At 51.0% G+C, this 22,807-nt stretch overlaps 1 long non-coding RNA gene across 1 annotated transcript in view; it reads right to left on the bottom strand.

Moving 5' to 3' along the window:
- LOC146799491 (uncharacterized) overlaps positions 1-22,807 on the bottom strand; it is a 246,151-nt gene that overhangs the window by 18,572 nt on the left and 204,772 nt on the right. The window lies entirely within an intron of this gene.

Raw genomic sequence — 22,807 nt, 5'->3', positions numbered from 1 at the left:
AAACATACTCTCGGCCATGTGCAGACAAGCACCACACATGGGGGCTGACAATGCATACATTGTACAATGACACAAGAGCAGAAGTGACCATCACAAAGCATACACACATCTCGAAAATAGACACACTAATCAAAACAACCTGTGTAGACTGTAGGTGTCAGGTAAACAACTCACATTCCATGCCAGCAATGGCACCTAACAACCAGGATGAATGTGCACAATGATGTGATATGACTCATAGGGACAACAGGGAAAATCACAGAAACAACATCCAGACAATGGCCCACAACAGCAATACCAATGCACTGATGCAGATGCACAAACACAAACAGGCAGCCTCACACTGCACATCTGACAGAACATGTGTGTGTGTGTGTTTCAGTATCCCCAGGCAACTACACAACACATGAGGGGGGCTGAACCACAGTGACACAGATGTGGACACAGTACCATACAAAAGTAAACCATCACTGGGAAACCCTTAGTGGGCAATCAGGCATTGTGAGATGAGAGGGAGCACAACAGACACATGTGACACAAGCTGGAATGAACACAAACTAACACAGCAAGAGACTGACACACAACAGCACTACACCCAGGGACCAGACACTGGGGTGACACAAGCATGCATGACACCTCCACTGTGATGACAAAGGTAGATGGCTTACAAACTGTGAAAACCAGACATGTGTCCTGGGCCGCAAACGTACATCACATCTACACAAACACAAATCACTCAGCATGGCCTGTCATCCATGGACAAACGGGAGCTAGGGGCCCTTCCATGCAAACATTTACATCAGTCCACCCTCAACACCACACACACTGAACTACAACAATGTGCATCTGTGAAGCCCACGTGGACAGGTGACATTGCACATGCACCCATGACAAACACAGGAATGTTGGGAGGAACTAAGGTCCACAGACTCATCAAACAAGGACAGTTCACCACCCTGGGGAATGACAGACATACTGCATAGTATGCGGTACCTGGCCATCATGTCAAAGCTCACATAACCTTCAGAATACCTCCCACAGTCCCAGGACAATGCAGAAGCCAAGGAGAACAACAAGGCACACATGCTGACACCTGCAAACATTGCATCCCTGAACCAGACAAGTAGGACCAGTCACACGCACATACACATGTCTCAATCACTGAAAGGTACCACCTAGGGACAACTACATGATATTGCGAACTAACAAGTGCCTTGGGGACCCCTGACTGTGTCCCATCTGTGTCTGACAACATCACCACAACTCAGAACTGAAAAATCCCAATGATGAAACACCAATTAACAGTAGTGCGTCATGCACCCACACATCTGGTAGCACATGGCAAAGTTGTGGGATGAACACAGTACCACTCAGCAACCATAAACAACAGGAACATATCAAGGGAACACTGCCTGTGTATGAAAAGGGATGTGGACACACACACACATTCCCACACAACATGGGCCCTGGCAATGTCACGGAACAACACATCCGTGACATAGCCTGAGGGGACCCAACTCCTGTGGAAGCCCAGCTGTGCCAAACATAGTCACAGCACGTCTCACTCATGTCAGCAGAACACTTGGTCAGTCAGCCATCAGTTACCACACAATGAAGGCTCTGGTCACAACAGCCTGGGTACGTGAGTCTCCCCTAAGTCATCTGCACTTACTCAACACATATGTACAGCAAGTTGCACAGAGGACCCAGTTGCTCCTATACCAATGATGTCCACACCTGTAGGTCCAGTGGAGATGCCCCCAAAGTCAGGAAAATAGACAAATTGGACAATAGGAAGCACATCGTATGTGCCTGGGTCCAAGCCACAGATGTGACCATGCAAATGAAATGTTCACAGAGATGTCCACAAATTGTTGATCATGACACACCCAGTTAGCTGCAAAGGATGACATGGATACCGACCAGAATAGGATACATATCTCATGGACCACATGGAGTACCTCACATCAACACCTCAGTATTCAACATTGGAAACCAAGCATTACAGGTGCAAAGGCATGCTAAACATCATCAACTTAATGTACAGCTAAATCAAGTTCACATGGATAAAGAAAAAAGCTTTATTCAGCAGATGAAAATGTAAACGTCCGTTCAAACAAAAGACCAATGGCCAGTCCATTATCAAAATGACAAGGAGTGAACTTGAGTGACAACTGTCACACGTTGCTTGCCTGCACTGGTAAGAACAGGGGACATCCCCTTGGAGGGGCATACATGGGGGCAGGCCAGGCACCGCAGGGACAGGATCAGGGCGCAGCAGAAGGAGGCAGTGAAGGGGTGGTGGATGCAGGAGAGTCACTTGCAATCGCAGTGGAGCTGACTGAAGTGGTGGGTGCAGTCACAACTGTGGGGCATAAGTCAGATGGGGTGGGTGCCGGCACAACTTCAGTGGGCAGGTCAGATGGAGTCGATTGGGTCCCCACTGCAGTGCCCAAGTCAGACGGGGTGGTCGTGGACTCCACTGCAGTGGCTAAATCCATGTGAGCGGAATGGGGTGCAGGTGAGGTCGGCAGGACAGAGGGGGGACACGGTCCCCACATCAGTGGCACTAACCGTCTGACCGGGTGTGGAGGAGCAAGTGGTAGGGGGGGAGGGCCTCAGCATTTTGAGGATGGTGTATCTGTGGGTGGGGGAACTCGGGGCAGGGTGTGGCGGGGGAACCTCTGGAGTGGTGGCCTGGGGGATGGAGGATGGAGACTTTGCCTTGGAGCTGTGTGGCGGCGGTGGGATCTTGCTCTTCCGGCTCCAGGGGGACTCACGGGTGGGGGCCTCAGTCTGACTGTGCCTGGTGGAGGGTGTCCGGGTGTGAGGGGCTTCCTCTTCCCCTTGTAATCTGGATCTGCTGGGTCGGTGGGGAAGAGGCCAAGGTCACAGAGGAAGAGCTTCTGTGGAGATGGGGTTGCAGGTGAGGCAAGGGAAGGGGGCTGGGAGGGAGAGGTTTCGGAGGACTGCGGAGTGGTTGTGGATGACTGTGTGTGTGTCTGCAAACCAGCCCCTGTGAGTGTTGTATCAGTCTCCTGCGCTTGCTTGTGTGCACGTCTAGCCCTTGGTTTGGGTGTTTGTGTGCTGCCCGTGTCTGTGGCTTTGTGAGAATGTGCAGGTGTGTGTGTGCTTCGGACAGGTAGGCTGCTTGGAATCGTGAGTGGTGCAGGGGTAGGAGGGGTGCGGGACTGTTGGAGGAGGGACACTGCTGCCATCAGGGAGGAGGCCACAGACTGATTGGTCCTCTGTAGGGCAGACATGCCCGATGAAATGCCCTCCATGAACGACACCAGTTGTGTCAACAGAGTGGTGTGTGCATGGAGGACACTCAGCATCAATGTCTGCCCTACATGGATCTGTCTAAGTAAGTCCACAGACTCCTCACTCAGGGCAGCAGGAGACACAGGTGCTGGGGGTGCGGTGCCTGGCACAAAGGAGACATGCTCCCAAACACGGGAGCCTCCACGGACCTCTGGGATGGGAGCCGATGGGAGGGTGGTGATGGTGGTGGTGGGGGCGGTGGCGGGTACAGCCTCACTAGCTGGGGTTTGGTGGCTGCTGACACTTGCCTCCACAAGGGAGTCATCCTCAGAGCTGCTGTGGCCCTCAGCTGGGGTGGATGGTGCTGACGACTCCTCGGTGTGGCTCCACTCGCCCTCCGTGCCACTGGGTCCCCCCGACTCCTCTCCTTCTGTCCCTATCAGGCTCTGTGGCTCCTCCTGGTCCGTGGAGCTGTCCCCTCCTGTGGCCGTGGATGTATCTGGATAAGAATAGGAAGAAAGAGAACAACATCAGTCACCTGCACTGACTGCACACACCACAGTAAGTACATCACATCACAGGGCAAGCCCTGGCATCATCGGCTGAACACTGCTCAAAGTGCCAACACTGTTTAGAATAAGCCAATTGTCATTCTGAACATCAACCATGGCACACATATCCCTCCTTGACTTGCACCCATATGTCTGTTGCATGTTGGATGCTAATACCCCAAAGTCCCAACATGCACCACCCACACATCAGTTGGACATGCAAGTGAACATGTAGGAGTATGTCACTATACACACAGCACATCTCTTGACACTGACTCAGTACAGGTGTCCGGATGAAGGAATGGGCAGAGACTCATTTCACATGCTTGTGATGCATGCCAGCAACTCACACTATGATGTTCTCATGTCCTGATAGTCAATACCACAATGGGGTGCATGGTGCACACTTGAACACAATGCAGGATCACTCATAGCAAGTTAAATGCCAAGGCACTGGCATGCCTGGAAGGTCAGTCAACACTGTCTCCTGTCACAGGGGCAGGGCATCCAGACAACAACAGTATGCACTGTGTCACAATCATAGCTCAGGGGTAAAGCTAACTCTGCAGATGACAAGTGCACTTTCCCCTTCCCTGCAAACAACATATCCAGGACCCAGAAGACCCCACATCATGCAAATCAGAAATATGAGTCTCTGCAAACACAACTCCCTGTACATTAGCACATCACAGTCTGCCGTGCATATAACCCAGCTGCCTGAACATAGTTGCATACACCATTGTGCGCTGTCAGATGATCACACACCTATATGTCATGCAGGTCTTGTCTCTCACAGTCACATCTCAGATGTCCTGCTGACCCTCAAAATCATGGACACCTCAGTTGTACGTAACAGGAAGCCACACCATAATGACACTGAGGCAGACACCTGAAGGCACATGTCACTAAGCACAACCTGTAAATTGATACACAGGAGTGGGATTACAGAGTGTTTATAAATGCCCTTGAGGAGGCATGACTGCCCAGGTCTACGTGAAACAGTGTTTGGCCCTGGACAGTAGTCAGATGGCTAAGCAAGTGTGACATACTTAATATACATACTCCTGAGGCCCACAAATTGGAGTCCCCTGCTTCATGGCTTAGTTTGAAATACCCCAGCCACATGTGGCGAGTCAGACCAGCAATTGGAACACATATCAAGGGCACACACAGATCACATGTCAGATACCAGGCATTGGGTAAATAATTGAACCACCCATGAAACACACAACAGAGTCACAGGAACAGATGCTGTCCGGAAGCTGAAGCATAGCTGACTGCAGGGACACAGTGCCCTAGTGACACAAGCAACAGACTGTAGGGGCCACACCTGTGGAACAGATGAGGAGGGTGCATCACACAATTGAGGGACCTGAGTATTGGACTACAAGACCTACGTAATGTGGAAGTGTGACCAGGCCAAAAGACTGCAATTAGCATGTCAGACATAGTACACAGATTAGGCATGGATTTACCCCCTCCTTGATGCTGTCTGGCCTTCAGCTGCCTATCCAGGTCCGGGAAGAACACCGCCAGGATCCGGAGCATGTGGGGGGTCAGGGTCCGGTGTCCACCCCTCCTGCGTGGAGGTGACAGCTTCAGCTGGACTCTAGCGATCCTCTGGGTCCAGCCCCGAAGGTCCTGCCACCTCTTCTGGCAGTTACGGATCCTGCGCTTGTAGACCCCCACTGAACGAACTGCCCAGGCGATGGTCGGCCATATCTCCTGCTTCTGGTGGGCATCAACCTGTGAGGATGACAAAGTTAAAATTCCATTAACACACATGCCCCATATTTGTGCTGCACACATTTGGATATACGTGTCATCATCACAAAGGAAAATGAGTTACACAGGTAGTGCAACCATGAGAAAGGACAAATAACCTGCATGTCTGACATGTTAACAATGCCTGGGAAGTTTAAGCTTGCACTAATGCACTTTAGCAGCAGAACACCTGTTCATTAAATGTACCTACAGACTTTGGGGGATGAAAGTAGTCAGTGAAAATGCTTGCCACTGGTGTACACACTGCTAGTACTGCTAGTCAGACAACATGCACAATTAGGAAGGCAGTGGACTGCACACTCACCTGCTCCACTGGTTTCCCATACAGCTTGTGTACTGTGGAAGGAGCCCGTCCGCAGGGCCTGGTTCTCCTCCTCAGTGAAGGCTGGGGCCCTCTCCAGAGTACGTGCCATAGCAGGACTAATATAAGCACTACTAAGGCGTCTCAATCATAAGACCAAACGTTAGGTGCGCCATGTTGCAGGGATTCTGCTCATGCACAGACTATGCGCAGGAAACCAGGACCTCAGTGAATTGTGGTGTACCAGAAACTCACCTCAGTACCCAGAACCCCTATCCGACTAGCATCAGTGTCTCATTCATTCTCTGTATCATCTCGAAGCTACCAATGATTAGACAACCCAGAACAAGCGACTTAGAGTACTCTCAGGAATGGTGGGAATCAGAAACACCTTTTCGTTATTATTCTCATATCAGTCCACAACAAGAGTAATCAGAGACACAGTAAAGTTTAAAATGTTTATTTTTAACTACATGCCCTAAGATGCAGTACTTTGGCTAACATAAGCAGACAAATGATTAAAATTAAAACCATCAGCATTGTTACAATGCCATAGAAAATGATGGGAGAAATCATGTTATAAATGATAGTGGAATAAAGCCACCCTCCCTTCACAAGTAAGCTAGTATTATGAAACTAATAGAAGGTCTCTAGTTTTGAATGGGGAACCCCATACCGTAAATATCAGCTTAGGTGAATCACATCACAGGATCAGCTCTGCTCTGTGTCTGGAAAAGGTCTTCTCCAAAGTGTCTGTATCATGCATGCAAAATGCAATATTAAAGGCACCCGAGTTTCAGATATTTGCAGCTGTGTGCGTGTTATGGCTAGAGCGTGGGCCGACCAACATGAATTCAAAAGCATACATTGTTATTTGACCTTGCCAGCTTCTGCACACAGTGTTCAGACTAAGGTCGCGGTGCACGTCTAGGGATGTGAACAACAGACCGTTCTCTTGTGAAGAAAAAGCAAGCAAGCAGTTTTTTGCATAATAACAGCTATCTGCGGTGTTGTGTGCAAAAGCAGCAAAAGTGACAAGATGGCGTTTTACATCTAAGACGCTTATGCTAACATAGCAATGTGTGTTCATGGAACTCTGTCTCCACTACAACCCCTGACACCCCCACTCATAGGGGACCTGTTGCCCATCACTAATGCCACCCCCACTCATAGGGCTTATGTTGGCCATCACCCCTGCCACCCCCACCCATAGGGGACCTGTTGCCCATCGCCCCTGCCACCCCCACCCATAGAGGACTTGTTGCCCATCACCCCTGCCACCCCCACCCATAGGGGACCTGTTGCCCATCACCCCTGCCACCCCCACCCATAGAGGACCTGTTGCCCATCACCCCTACCACCCCCACCCATAGGGGACCAGTTGCCCATCACCCCTGCCACCCCCACTCATAGGGGACCTGTTGACCATCACCCCTGCCACCCCCACCCATAGGGGACCTGTTGCCCATCACCCCTGCCACCCCCACTCATAGGGCTTATGTTGCCCATCACCCCTGCCACCCCCACTCATAGGGGACCTGTTGCCCATCACTAATGCCACCCCCACTCATAGGGCTTATGTTGCTCATCACCCCTGCCACCCCCACTCATAGGGGACCTGTTGCCCATCACCCCTGCCACCCCCACTCATAGGGGACCTGTTGCCCATCACCCCTGCCCCCCCACCCATAGGGGACCTGTTGCCCATCACCCCTGCCACCCCCACTCATAGGGCTTATGTTGCCCATCACCCCTGCCACCCCCACTCATAGGGGACCTGTTGCCCATCACTAATGCCACCCCCACTCATAGGGCTTATGTTGCTCATCACCCCTGCCACCCCCACTCATAGGGAACCTGTTGCCCATCACCCCTGCCACCCCCACTCATAGGGGACCTGTTGCCCATCACCCCTGCCCCCCCACCCATAGGGGACCTGTTGCCCATCACCCCTGCCACCCCCACTCATAGGGCTTATGTTGCCCATCACCCCTGCCACCACCACTCATAGGGGACCTGTTGTCCATCACTAATGCCACCCCCACTCATAGGGCTTATGTTGCCCATCACCCCTGTCACCCCCACTCATAGGGGACCTGTTGCCCATCACCCCTGCCACCCCCACCCATAGGATGGGTGATTCACCACACATCCATCATACTGCAACATTAGGTATGTCAGCAAAATACATCCCCCCCAACATCATGACAACAGTGTGTAGTCAGTGACAAATGCCCACAACAGTGATTATGACTTCGAACATACAATGTAACTAACAGCACATGTGTGACCAACAAATGAGTGTGGTCTACACAAGGCAAGCATCACTATAGCACTGTGTCAATGTAAAAATAACACCCCCTCACTGTGTAGAACAAAAGTTAACTGTGGGGTTCCAAACTGCAGCAAATGTCGAGCATTGTGGTGATGGGGTCTAAACCCCCCTCATCACAGTGACCAAAAGGTAAGTATCATCATGGTCAAAGCTGCAAATGCCAAACAGCATGTATGATTCCTGCTCCCAACACATGAAATACATTTGGGGCAAACTAGTGGTTGTGTCCCATACCCACAGAGATGTGGTGAGACTAACAGTGCTGTGAAAACAAAACATACTCTCGGCCATGTGCAGACAAGCACCACACATGGGGGCTGACAATGCATACATTGTACAATGACACAAGAGCAGAAGTGACCATCACAAAGCATACACACATCTCGAAAATAGACACACTAATCAAAACAACCTGTGTAGACTGTAGGTGTCAGGTAAACAACTCACATTCCATGCCAGCAATGGCACCTAACAACCAGGATGAATGTGCACAATGATGTGATATGACTCATAGGGACAACAGGGAAAATCACAGAAACAACATCCAGACAATGGCCCACAACAGCAATACCAATGCACTGATGCAGATGCACAAACACAAACAGGCAGCCTCACACTGCACATCTGACAGAACATGTGTGTGTGTGTGTTTCAGTATCCCCAGGCAACCACACAACACATGAGGGGGGCTGAACCACAGTGACACAGATGTGGACACAGTACCATACAAAAGTAAATCATCACTGGGAAACCCTTAGTGGGCAATCAGGCATTGTGAGATGAGAGGGAGCACAACAGACACATGTGACACAAGCTGGAATGAACACAAACTAACACAGCAAGAGACTGACACACAACAGCACTACACCCAGGGACCAGACACTGGGGTGACACAAGCATGCATGACACCTCCACTGTGATGACAAAGGTAGATGGCTTACAAACTGTGAAAACCAGACATGTGTCCTGGGCCGCAAACGTACATCACATCTACACAAACACAAATCACTCAGCATGGCCTGTCATCCATGGACAAACGGGAGCTAGGGGCCCTTCCATGCAAACATTTACATCAGTCCACCCTCAACACCACACACACTGAACTACAACAATGTGCATCTGTGAAGCCCACGTGGACAGGTGACATTGCACATGCACCCATGACAAACACAGGAATGTTGGGAGGAACTAAGGTCCACAGACTCATCAAACAAGGACAGTTCACCACCCTGGGGAATGACAGACATACTGCATAGTATGCGGTACCTGGCCATCATGTCAAAGCTCACATAACCTTCAGAATACCTCCCACAGTCCCAGGACAATGCAGAAGCCAAGGAGAACAACAAGGCACACATGCTGACACCTGCAAACATTGCATCCCTGAACCAGACAAGTAGGACCAGTCACACGCACATACACATGTCTCAATCACTGAAAGGTACCACCTAGGGACAACTACATGATATTGCGAACTAACAAGTGCCTTGGGGACCCCTGACTGTGTCCCATCTGTGTCTGACAACATCACCACAACTCAGAACTGAAAAATCCCAATGATGAAACACCAATTAACAGTAGTGCGTCATGCACCCACACATCTGGTAGCACATGGCAAAGTTGTGGGATGAACACAGTACCACTCAGCAACCATAAACAACAGGAACATATCAAGGGAACACTGCCTGTGTATGAAAAGGGATGTGGACACACACACACATTCCCACACAACATGGGCCCTGGCAATGTCACGGAACAACACATCCGTGACATAGCCTGAGGGGACCCAACTCCTGTGGAAGCCCAGCTGTGCCAAACATAGTCACAGCACGTCTCACTCATGTCAGCAGAACACTTGGTCAGTCAGCCATCAGTTACCACACAATGAAGGCTCTGGTCACAACAGCCTGGGTACGTGAGTCTCCCCTAAGTCATCTGCACTTACTCAACACATATGTACAGCAAGTTGCACAGAGGACCCAGTTGCTCCTATACCAATGATGTCCACACCTGTAGGTCCAGTGGAGATGCCCCCAAAGTCAGGAAAATAGACAAATTGGACAATAGGAAGCACATCGTATGTGCCTGGGTCCAAGCCACAGATGTGACCATGCAAATGAAATGTTCACAGAGATGTCCACAAATTGTTGATCATGACACACCCAGTTAGCTGCAAAGGATGACATGGATACCGACCAGAATAGGATACATATCTCATGGACCACATGGAGTACCTCACATCAACACCTCAGTATTCAACATTGGAAACCAAGCATTACAGGTGCAAAGGCATGCTAAACATCATCAACTTAATGTACAGCTAAATCAAGTTCACATGGATAAAGAAAAAAGCTTTATTCAGCAGATGAAAATGTAAACGTCCGTTCAAACAAAAGACCAATGGCCAGTCCATTATCAAAATGACAAGGAGTGAACTTGAGTGACAACTGTCACACGTTGCTTGCCTGCACTGGTAAGAACAGGGGACATCCCCTTGGAGGGGCATACATGGGGGCAGGCCAGGCACCGCAGGGACAGGATCAGGGCGCAGCAGAAGGAGGCAGTGAAGGGGTGGTGGATGCAGGAGAGTCACTTGCAATCGCAGTGGAGCTGACTGAAGTGGTGGGTGCAGTCACAACTGTGGGGCATAAGTCAGATGGGGTGGGTGCCGGCACAACTTCAGTGGGCAGGTCAGATGGAGTCGATTGGGTCCCCACTGCAGTGCCCAAGTCAGACGGGGTGGTCGTGGACTCCACTGCAGTGGCTAAATCCATGTGAGCGGAATGGGGTGCAGGTGAGGTCGGCAGGACAGAGGGGGGACACGGTCCCCACATCAGTGGCACTAACCGTCTGACCGGGTGTGGAGGAGCAAGTGGTAGGGGGGGAGGGCCTCAGCATTTTGAGGATGGTGTATCTGTGGGTGGGGGAACTCGGGGCAGGGTGTGGCGGGGGAACCTCTGGAGTGGTGGCCTGGGGGATGGAGGATGGAGACTTTGCCTTGGAGCTGTGTGGCGGCGGTGGGATCTTGCTCTTCCGGCTCCAGGGGGACTCACGGGTGGGGGCCTCAGTCTGACTGTGCCTGGTGGAGGGTGTCCGGGTGTGAGGGGCTTCCTCTTCCCCTTGTAATCTGGATCTGCTGGGTCGGTGGGGAAGAGGCCAAGGTCACAGAGGAAGAGCTTCTGTGGAGATGGGGTTGCAGGTGAGGCAAGGGAAGGGGGCTGGGAGGGAGAGGTTTCGGAGGACTGCGGAGTGGTTGTGGATGACTGTGTGTGTGTCTGCAAACCAGCCCCTGTGAGTGTTGTATCAGTCTCCTGCGCTTGCTTGTGTGCACGTCTAGCCCTTGGTTTGGGTGTTTGTGTGCTGCCCGTGTCTGTGGCTTTGTGAGAATGTGCAGGTGTGTGTGTGCTTCGGACAGGTAGGCTGCTTGGAATCGTGAGTGGTGCAGGGGTAGGAGGGGTGCGGGACTGTTGGAGGAGGGACACTGCTGCCATCAGGGAGGAGGCCACGGACTGATTGGTCCTCTGTAGGGCAGACATGCCCGATGAAATGCCCTCCATGAACGACACCAGTTGTGTCAACAGAGTGGTGTGTGCATGGAGGACACTCAGCATCAATGTCTGCCCTACATGGATCTGTCTAAGTAAGTCCACAGACTCCTCACTCAGGGCAGCAGGAGACACAGGTGCTGGGGGTGCGGTGCCTGGCACAAAGGAGACATGCTCCCAAACACGGGAGCCTCCACGGACCTCTGGGATGGGAGCCGATGGGAGGGTGGTGATGGTGGTGGTGGGGGCGGTGGCGGGTACAGCCTCACTAGCTGGGGTTTGGTGGCTGCTGACACTTGCCTCCACAAGGGAGTCATCCTCAGAGCTGCTGTGGCCCTCAGCTGGGGTGGATGGTGCTGACGACTCCTCGGTGTGGCTCCACTCGCCCTCCGTGCCACTGGGTCCCCCCGACTCCTCTCCTTCTGTCCCTATCAGGCTCTGTGGCTCCTCCTGGTCCGTGGAGCTGTCCCCTCCTGTGGCCGTGGATGTATCTGGATAAGAATAGGAAGAAAGAGAACAACATCAGTCACCTGCACTGACTGCACACACCACAGTAAGTACATCACATCACAGGGCAAGCCCTGGCATCATCGGCTGAACACTGCTCAAAGTGCCAACACTGTTTAGAATAAGCCAATTGTCATTCTGAACATCAACCATGGCACACATATCCCTCCTTGACTTGCACCCATATGTCTGTTGCATGTTGGATGCTAATACCCCAAAGTCCCAACATGCACCACCCACACATCAGTTGGACATGCAAGTGAACATGTAGGAGTATGTCACTATACACACAGCACATCTCTTGACACTGACTCAGTACAGGTGTCCGGATGAAGGAATGGGCAGAGACTCATTTCACATGCTTGTGATGCATGCCAGCAACTCACACTATGATGTTCTCATGTCCTGATAGTCAATACCACAATGGGGTGCATGGTGCACACTTGAACACAATGCAGGATCACTCATAGCAAGTTAAATGCCAAGGCACTGGCATGCCTGGAAGGTCAGTCAACACTGTCTCCTGTCACAGGGGCAGGGCATCCAGACAACAACAGTATGCACTGTGTCACAATCATAGCTCAGGGGTAAAGCTAACTCTGCAGATGACAAGTGCACTTTCCCCTTCCCTGCAAACAACATATCCAGGACCCAGAAGACCCCACATCATGCAAATCAGAAATATGAGTCTCTGCAAACACAACTCCCTGTACATTAGCACATCACAGTCTGCCGTGCATATAACCCAGCTGCCTGAACATAGTTGCATACACCATTGTGCGCTGTCAGATGATCACACACCTATATGTCATGCAGGTCTTGTCTCTCACAGTCACATCTCAGATGTCCTGCTGACCCTCAAAATCATGGACACCTCAGTTGTACGTAACAGGAAGCCACACCATAATGACACTGAGGCAGACACCTGAAGGCACATGTCACTAAGCACAACCTGTAAATTGATACACAGGAGTGGGATTACAGAGTGTTTATAAATGCCCTTGAGGAGGCATGACTGCCCAGGTCTACGTGAAACAGTGTTTGGCCCTGGACAGTAGTCAGATGGCTAAGCAAGTGTGACATACTTAATATACATACTCCTGAGGCCCACAAATTGGAGTCCCCTGCTTCATGGCTTAGTTTGAAATACCCCAGCCACATGTGGCGAGTCAGACCAGCAATTGGAACACATATCAAGGGCACACACAGATCACATGTCAGATACCAGGCATTGGGTAAATAATTGAACCACCCATGAAACACACAACAGAGTCACAGGAACAGATGCTGTCCGGAAGCTGAAGCATAGCTGACTGCAGGGACACAGTGCCCTAGTGACACAAGCAACAGACTGTAGGGGCCACACCTGTGGAACAGATGAGGAGGGTGCATCACACAATTGAGGGACCTGAGTATTGGACTACAAGACCTACGTAATGTGGAAGTGTGACCAGGCCAAAAGACTGCAATTAGCATGTCAGACATAGTACACAGATTAGGCATGGATTTACCCCCTCCTTGATGCTGTCTGGCCTTCAGCTGCCTATCCAGGTCCGGGAAGAACACCGCCAGGATCCGGAGCATGTGGGGGGTCAGGGTCCGGTGTCCACCCCTCCTGCGTGGAGGTGACAGCTTCAGCTGGACTCTAGCGATCCTCTGGGTCCAGCCCCGAAGGTCCTGCCACCTCTTCTGGCAGTTACGGATCCTGCGCTTGTAGACCCCCACTGAACGAACTGCCCAGGCGATGGTCGGCCATATCTCCTGCTTCTGGTGGGCATCAACCTGTGAGGATGACAAAGTTAAAATTCCATTAACACACATGCCCCATATTTGTGCTGCACACATTTGGATATACGTGTCATCATCACAAAGGAAAATGAGTTACACAGGTAGTGCAACCATGAGAAAGGACAAATAACCTGCATGTCTGACATGTTAACAATGCCTGGGAAGTTTAAGCTTGCACTAATGCACTTTAGCAGCAGAACACCTGTTCATTAAATGTACCTACAGACTTTGGGGGATGAAAGTAGTCAGTGAAAATGCTTGCCACTGGTGTACACACTGCTAGTACTGCTAGTCAGACAACATGCACAATTAGGAAGGCAGTGGACTGCACACTCACCTGCTCCACTGGTTTCCCATACAGCTTGTGTACTGTGGAAGGAGCCCGTCCGCAGGGCCTGGTTCTCCTCCTCAGTGAAGGCTGGGGCCCTCTCCAGAGTACGTGCCATAGCAGGAGCCAGAGGATGCAGAGACAGCAACAGTGGTAGCAGGGATGTGGTCCAGGAGCATGTAGTGCAGGCAAGTGAGCTCCTTGGGGACCAGCCAGCCTTATATCTGTGCTGCAGAGGCAGAATCTGTGCCATGTGTCTCAAGTGATAGGTCCAACACGGTTGCATTCTATGAATCTGGCCAATCCATGGAAATGTAAGACTCGTACACACCTTCCGCATCGTTCAAATCTTCACCTTTATGAAACACTAGGAATTGCAACATTGTTGTAGGCATCCAACTGAATTTCCAGCGCACAACTCGTACAAGTTTTGAATCCGCATCCGTCTCCATGACAGTCCAGAGCCAATGGGTGCGCCAGGCTCGGTCAACTGACTGTACAACGTGTATTTTTGAAAATACACATGCACCCGTCTCCATACGATTCAATGGCCAAGGCGTACGCCTGTCTCGGACCATGCCTGCCTGACGCGCATGCATGATAGTCACCCGCGTCGGACCTCATTGCAGTCAATGGCAAAGCGTACGCACAGCTCGGTCATGAACCGTGCAATGCATACGCATTGTCATTCGCGTCGGACCTCATTGTAGTCAATGGCAAAGCGTACGCACGGCTCAGTCATGAACCGTGCAAAGCGTACGCTTTGTCACCCGCGACGGACCTCATTGCAGTCAATGGCAAAGCGTATGCACGGCTCTGTCATGAACCGTGCAATAAGTACGCATTGTCACCCGCGTCGGACCTCATTGCAGTCAATGGCAAACCGTACGCACGGCTCAGTCATGAACCGTGCAATGCGTACGCATTGTCACCCGCATCGGACCTCATTGGTGTGACTATTTGTCGGATTAAACACACAATTACTTGCCAGGGACACCTGTGCACACCTACCACACTACAGCATTGGGCACACAGTGTCCCATGGCATGTAAGGCTGCATTCCCTGTGTGTTGAGGGGGCAACATTTGGTTTGTTGTGTGGCACTTTTGTTCAGCCACTCACAGGCTGTTCACGTGTACATTTGGGCAGAATCCTTTGTGTGTTGTGCACATTACCACTGTGATGTGCAAATGTACAGTAATGGGCATGAGTCACAGACACAGTTGCAGGTTGGATATGTTTACATACACCATGAGTTCTGGGGGTGATGGCATGTATGTCACAGTGAGACCTGTAGCCACAATTCAGATGTGCACCCACAGTCTGTGTGCATGTTTTGTCTTAGATGTGTCTGATCAAATGTGCCCAATGGGAGACAGTCTCCACATCCATGTGGTATATGCAGCAACCTTGATGGTGTGTGTGTGTCTAAGAGACGTACATGTAGGGCCTGCAGGGACAACAGTGGCCACTACCTGTGGGACTCACGCTTGCCTTGTGGTGTGTACATGATACACCATGTCCATGCCAGTGTCGATGTGGCAATACAGGGACCCTGGGTACCTGCATGGCAAATATCTGTGATGCCTGGGAGACAGGCCTCACTTGTCACTGTGGTGTGTGTTTGTAACGTCACAGCAGTACATTGGTCGGGTGACACAGCCAAATGATTGGCCATTGCACTACATGGGACTTATGTGGACATGTGGAATTGAGATGTAAGGTGATGGTCATGTAGGTGACATATGTGTCCATGTCCAACAGCACACACCTCAGTACATTGTGGAATGTCATGATGTATCATGTGATATTGAGCCTGGTCATGGCCACATGGGTGGATGAACTGACAATCTTCCTTTGTTCATCTCTGTTCTGCAGGGTACCAGCTGTCCATCGACCGTTCCCAGACATTCAAACCATGCAGGAACGCGACTGCATCCGACGGTACCGCTTCACCAGACAACTGATTGTGGAGTTGGCGGAGCAGTTGGCGCCACATCTGCTACCTGGCCGGACATACCCTACAGCACTGACCCCAGAGGTGAAGGTGATGGCAGCCCTGCACTTCTTTGCTACTGGTACCTTCCAGTACACTGCGGCTACAGCAGGTGGGATATCGCAAACTATGTTTAGTCGTGTGCTACGCGATGTCTTGTAGGGGATGTTGCATTTCCTTGACCTGTACATCAAGTTCCCTAGCCCAGCTGAACTCCATTAAATAAAGGATGCCTTTTATACACTGGGGAGGATGGCGAATGTCATCGGATCTATTGATGGGACACATGTGGCCCTGATACCACCGCAGGCATACCGGAACAGGAAACATTTCCACTCGATCAATGCTCTGGTGGTATGTCTTGCAGACATGTGTATCACACATGTGTGTGCACGGTTCCCTGGTTCTGCGCACGATACCTACATAATGAGGAGTAGTCGCATTGCAACGCTGATGTCACAGATGCCAGCTCAGCGTGCCTGGCTCGTCGGTGTGTACTGACTGTTTATCATTGTGTGTGTTTGTCAATGTTGTATTCCGCACTCCTATAAAACTCAGCTACTTGTTCATTTGTTTGTGTGTAGGTGACTCCGGATACCCCAACATACCGTGGTTGCTGACACCCCTCAGTAACCCTGTGACACCAGCTGAGATTCGCTACAATGAGGCGCATGGTCGGAGCAGGAGGGTGATTGAGCGGACATTCAGCCTCCTGAAAAGCCGCTTTCGCTGCCTGGACAAGACCGGAGGACCCTCCCAAATGAGCCTGCAAAGGTGTGCAAAATAATCATTGTATGCTGCATGCTACACAACATGGCAGTGCGGAAGAAGGTGCCTCTCATCCAGGATGACGATGACCATACTCCGCCACCTGTGGAGGATCCCGGCCTGGGCCACGATGCCAGTGATGATGAGGATGAGGGTGACGTCCGCTCACAGCTCATCAACAACTTCTTCACCTGAATGTGAGTTTCCAGGGTTGTTATGTCAATGTATGGAGTTAGCCTGGAATGTGTTGTGGCTGCTCTGTTGCTGTCTGAGTGTGTCTGTGTGCCACTTGACTGGATGCGTGCAGTGATGTGTCCATTCAGGTGGTGTGTACTCCTCAATAGGGTAGTACTGCTAACTTGTTTCTGTGTAGGTTTCTTGTGACATGTTTTGTGCATGTGTATTGCATTTCTCTCCTGTTCTGCTGTGCTTTTGACTGTGTCTTGTGTCTGTCCTTCACTGGGTAATTTGCCTGTTGTTTGGTCAACACTGACCCCCAACACCCAGAATCTGACACCAGTGTGGGAGTAGTCAATTGACATCAAGTGATGTGCCACACACCCCTTGACTTCAATTCTCAGACACTCTGTGACCGTGTGTCCACCGTAATGTACAATTGCCTTGCAACTATATTTGAATAAACATGTTGCTGATGTGTAATGAACCTGTGCAATGCTTTGTTCAGTGCGTTGTCTGTCTTCCCACATCTGAGTGACATTTGCTTACCTCACCTGTGTACTTGTTACCAATGACTGTAGATAGGTGTTGTGTTTGTGCATACCTATGTGTTTCAGGTCAACATCATTGTGTGGGATGAGTAACATGGCCATGGTGAGTATGTGTTATGTTGCCATAGTGGTGTGTCTCCCTCACGTGTCACATCACCATGACTCACCTAACGTTGGTCACATTGTTGCAGTATTTGGCATGCACTGTGTTGTGTAGCAGATCGACATCTTCATGACACATGACAAGTTGAAATCACAACAGAGGCAAATATGGTGTACTGGTGAGTTTATTTTCTAACATGTGTGAGGAAAGTACACAGGATGGTGGGTGCTGTACATTGGGTTTGGAATCCAAAGTTCACATTAGAGTTGGAAGTGCTGGTAGATGAAATGTCCAGAATAAAGTCCACAGTCATCTGCTACATTGGCCCAACATGAACCCTCCATGTCATGTGGGCGAGTTGTGTGCGATTGAACAAGGTGAACGGGTTGCGCACAAAGAACATTGTCCAGAACAGGTTTAGAGGCCCTGGGGAATGTGCTGGGACATCTGCCTCTCACATGACCTTCTTCAGACGACCCCTCTTCTTCTTGGGGGGGGGGGGTCCTCAGGTGCAGGCCTCTGCGGTGCAGGGGACTCTCCGCCAGAGTCCTCATCCCTCCCTGTGGCGCTGGAAGATGGTGTTGCAACAGATGTTGTGGCCACACAGGGAGGTGTGGACAGGTTTGTGTTGATCTGGCGGAGGCATTGGAGTATGTCCCGATGCACCGCAGTAAGGGCATCCCACTTTGCCTCCATGTGGGCATGGTGGGCAACCTGCTCCTTTTGTATGTCCTTGAGGATCCCCACTACCTGGCCAAATCCTCCGGTGCTATCCTGGTACGCATCTATGATGCGTGCCAGTTGGGGGTCATCATGCAGTCCAGACCCCTCTGCAAGGCGCACCCTCTGCCTCCCACCCCTCCCAGCACCCCTATCCACATGGGCAGGACCAGCGGTGGGACGCACAGGTGACACTGGGACCCCTTGGGTGGTGTTGCTGGTGGTGTTTGCTGTAGCTTCCGGGGGGTCTTGTGTCCCTGTGCAGTGGGTGTTCAGTGGCTTTGGTCTGTCTGTGTTGGCGGGGGTGCCCTGTCGGTTTCCAGATGCTGGAGGCGTGGGTACAGGGGGTGCAGATGTTGATGCTGCTGATGCTGCATGATGACTCACACCGGAGGGGCCAGGTTGGTCGTCGTCATCCGAAGAGGACATAGACAGAGTCAAACCAGAGAGCTCAGTGTCCACCAGAGTCTGGGACTGGGAATCCTCTTCATTTGGTGCTGGCTCCCCAGCACCACCTGTGTTTGGAAGAGACACACAATGTAAGTTATATTTCTACAGACATCAATGGTTCACAAACATGACATTTTCTACTGTACGAACAGATGCCTGCCTGTACACTGCTTTTTTCCAGCTTATCGCGGACAGAGTTTGATATTGTTGTTGCCCATTTCCTAGCAGGGCCTTGTGCTCCCCACAACAGAGCCCAGTGTCAGATATCTTGTCGGTCCCTTCTCACTCCCTGTGAGGCAGGCATGGTTCAGTGTGAGCTTGCTGGGCCATGTGGGTGGGTGGGGATTGTCTGTGACTGCAACTCCCATCATACTCTTGGCGACAACCCCCTTCCCAGCATGCCCATACTTCCTCCCTCTTGACTCTGCTTCCCTGTGAGAGGGTGTGACAGCAATGGCAAGATGGCTGACTGTGAAGTCCTGGTGTTTGTTGTTGCCCATTTCCCAGCAGGGCCTTGTGCTCCCCACAACAGAGCCCAGTGTCAGACATCTTGTCGGTCCCTTCCCACTCCCTGTGAGGCAAGCATGGTTTAGTGTGAGCTTGCTGGGCCATGTGGGTGGGTGGGGATTGTCTGTGACTGCAACTCCCATCATACTCTTGGCTACACCCCCCTTTCCAGCATGCCCATACTTCCTCCCTCTTGACTCTGCTTCCCTGTGAGGGGGTGTGACAGCAATGGCAAGATGTCTGACTGTGAAATCCTGGTGTTTGTTTGGCTACAAGTCCAAAGAGAGCCCCTGTGCTTCACACAGCAGCACCCAGTACGGGGTATCTTTTGCTGCTATTTCACAGAGGTGTGGGTCAATGTATTCTACCCGGTGAGTTGTTTGGAGTTTGTGTTGAGGGGGGAATGTCTCCACATGCTGATAAGTATGGTCAGAGCTGTCAGTCCTTCCCACCCGGCCAGACATCCCACCCTGAAATGTGCTTCCATTGGAGGGCGTGCAAGTTGTCTTTCAAGATGTCAGTCAGTGATGTCCTGCTTCTGATTTGCGCACAAGCCCTACCAGGGCCTTATGCTCCCCACAGCAGGACCCAGTGTCAGCCAACTTGTCAGTCATTTTCCACTCCCTGTGATGTGGGCATGTTTTGACTACAAACCCCATCATGCTTTTGGACACACTCACTTCACCTGCATCCCCACTATTCCTTCCTGTCAGTCAGCTGCACTGTGAGGTAGTGTGTTTGTGGTGGCAAACTGTCTGGCAGTGTTTATTTAGCTTTGTGCCACTGCCTTGCTCTATTTCTTTGTAGGTTGGTGCATGTCATGACACAGTTCCAAGTCACTATGAGATGGCAGGTATTGTGTTTGTCTGACTGGCAATCACATCTTGGGATGATTATCTATTGGTTACTGTGGCTTTGCTTGCGGTGCATGGTTTCACTGTCCCCTTGCCACACAATCTTGGGTATGTTGTTTGTGTACTCACCAGGCTCTGGTATGTCTGTTAGACCATGGACGCTCTCTGGTGGTAGGATGTCCCGCACCTTCTCCTCCCAGGTCCTGAAGTAGACTGGTTTGGCAGGAGGGCCACCGCCGGTGCACTGACTCAGGGCGTGATCTTTTTCAATGAGTTTCTTGACCCTCCTGCGCACGTCATACCACCTGTTCTGGATATCGTCCTTTGTGCGCCTTGCTGGTGCTTGAGCGTTCACCTTGTCTACAATCCTCGCCCACATCTTGGTTTTCTGTGACATGGGGGTCCTTTGGACCAATGTACCAAACAAATGTGGCTCTACTCTGATGATCTCGTCTACCAGCACTTCTAACTCACTATCTGTGAACTTTGGATTCTTCTTTGGGGGCTTGGTGATGGGTGGTGGTGGTGAGTGATGTGTGTGTGAGGATGGGTTAGTGTTGGTTTTGCTAGCTGTATGTGTGTGTGCTTTTGGATGAGGTGCTGATGGTTTGTGATGGGTGAGTTGTGAGTGTGTCTGTGGTTGCTGTGTGATGGTGTTTGCTGCTGGCTGTGTCTCCTGTTTGCAAGGGATCATGGTAGTGATTGTAGTCCTTTATATATTTGGAGTTGTGGGTGTGTCTTTGTCCCAGGTTTTTTTATTTGATATTTATTGGCTTTGTCATTGCTTGTTTGGTCCTTTTTTTGTCTTTATTCCTTTGGGTTTTGTAGGCATGAAGGAGACGTTCTTCTGACGGAAACGGACGCTGATGTTGGCTCGTGCGGGCTTCTCCGCCTCGTTTACGCTGACTATCTTCTGTGTTTCATACGCATCGGTCGCAGAGTTCTCTATTACTTGTGGGCCCGGTTATCTGTGCGTGTCGGTCGTGCGGCTTGGTCTCCGTGCGAGTCAGTCTGGGTTTACACGCATTGCATCGTACTGCGCGGATCGGACATCGCGGGTATGGGTCGGTCGGGTTCATTCCCGGTTCGTGTCAGTCGGTGAAACTCACGTCGGTTTTCCAGACGGATCACTATTTTCTCTACGGCTCGGTCGTACGGCTTGTATTCCGTACGTGTCGGTTGTAATTCACACGCGTTGCATCGTACTGAACGGGTCGTACGGCGCTGGTCCGTGTCGGTCGGTATCCGGTCCAGGTCCGTGTCGGTCGGTACGATTTGCAGCCGGAAGCGGAATCGACCCCTTAGTGTGGAGGGAGGGCTTGCCAAGAAACCACTCTAGGCAATGCCTATGCGCTATTATACAGCCCAAAAGGGATAAAGTGCATTCTGGACGTAAATTGGGGCTTTTAACAGGCAAGTGGGCAATGAGCGATGAAAAGTGCTGTTCCTGCGCTCACAGCAATGCTGAATCACAAAAGTACCGGCAAATCGAAGAAAAACATAGCCGCCGCGCATGCGAGTTAACGGCTGCCTGTTAGCAAAGAAAAGAAGACTGCGCAATGCTAGAATGCGCGTCCTCTAGCCCCCGTACGCCCGCTCCACCTGAGGAAAAAGGCGCAGGCACAAAGCGCCCGACCGGGGAGGTTGAAAAAAGGCTCCCAATCGAAAAAACGAAACTTTGGGGAAAAGAAAATCGACACAAGTATAAAAAGAACAGATTGGTAACAGAGAGGTACTTGGGAGTGTGGTTGGGGTGGGGGGCTCTGTTGGGGACGTTTTTGAGCGGGAGATGAGGGGGGTGGGGGGGGTCTTCTTGCTCCACAGCATTGAACTGAATCAACCATGCAAGACGGACTGCACTGTATCACGGACGCCTAATGGGACATTGGACATTGCTCTATATTGAGATTGCAGTGATGTCCGTTGTATTTCCTCCTGGTTTCTGCTGTTGCCCAGTCAGTGGGCGGCGGGTTTGAATGTATATTTTCATGAAAATCAATAAAAGTCTGTTTTTAAAAAAAATTGGTAACAGAGGTAAATCAGAGAAATTAAATGCAAGAATGCTAATAGAACGTGCAGCACATACAAAGCAGCATAAGAGCAAGTAGTGAGATAAGGAAGGCAAAGCACTTAACTGGCTGCGGAGCAGCAAAGAAAGAGGATATGGTATGCTTCTTATATAGAGGTTACTCTATGGTTGTCATGTGATACCCACTATGTGTTCATGGGTATTGTAGTGTTTTTGTTTTACTTTCTTATTGGCTGCTGTTTTTTCAG

Source organism: Triturus cristatus, chromosome 9 (assembly GCF_964204655.1).
Source record: "Triturus cristatus chromosome 9, aTriCri1.1, whole genome shotgun sequence".
Taxonomy (NCBI): Eukaryota; Metazoa; Chordata; class Amphibia; order Caudata; family Salamandridae; genus Triturus; species Triturus cristatus.
This window is presented reverse-complemented; position numbering and strand designations above follow the sequence as displayed.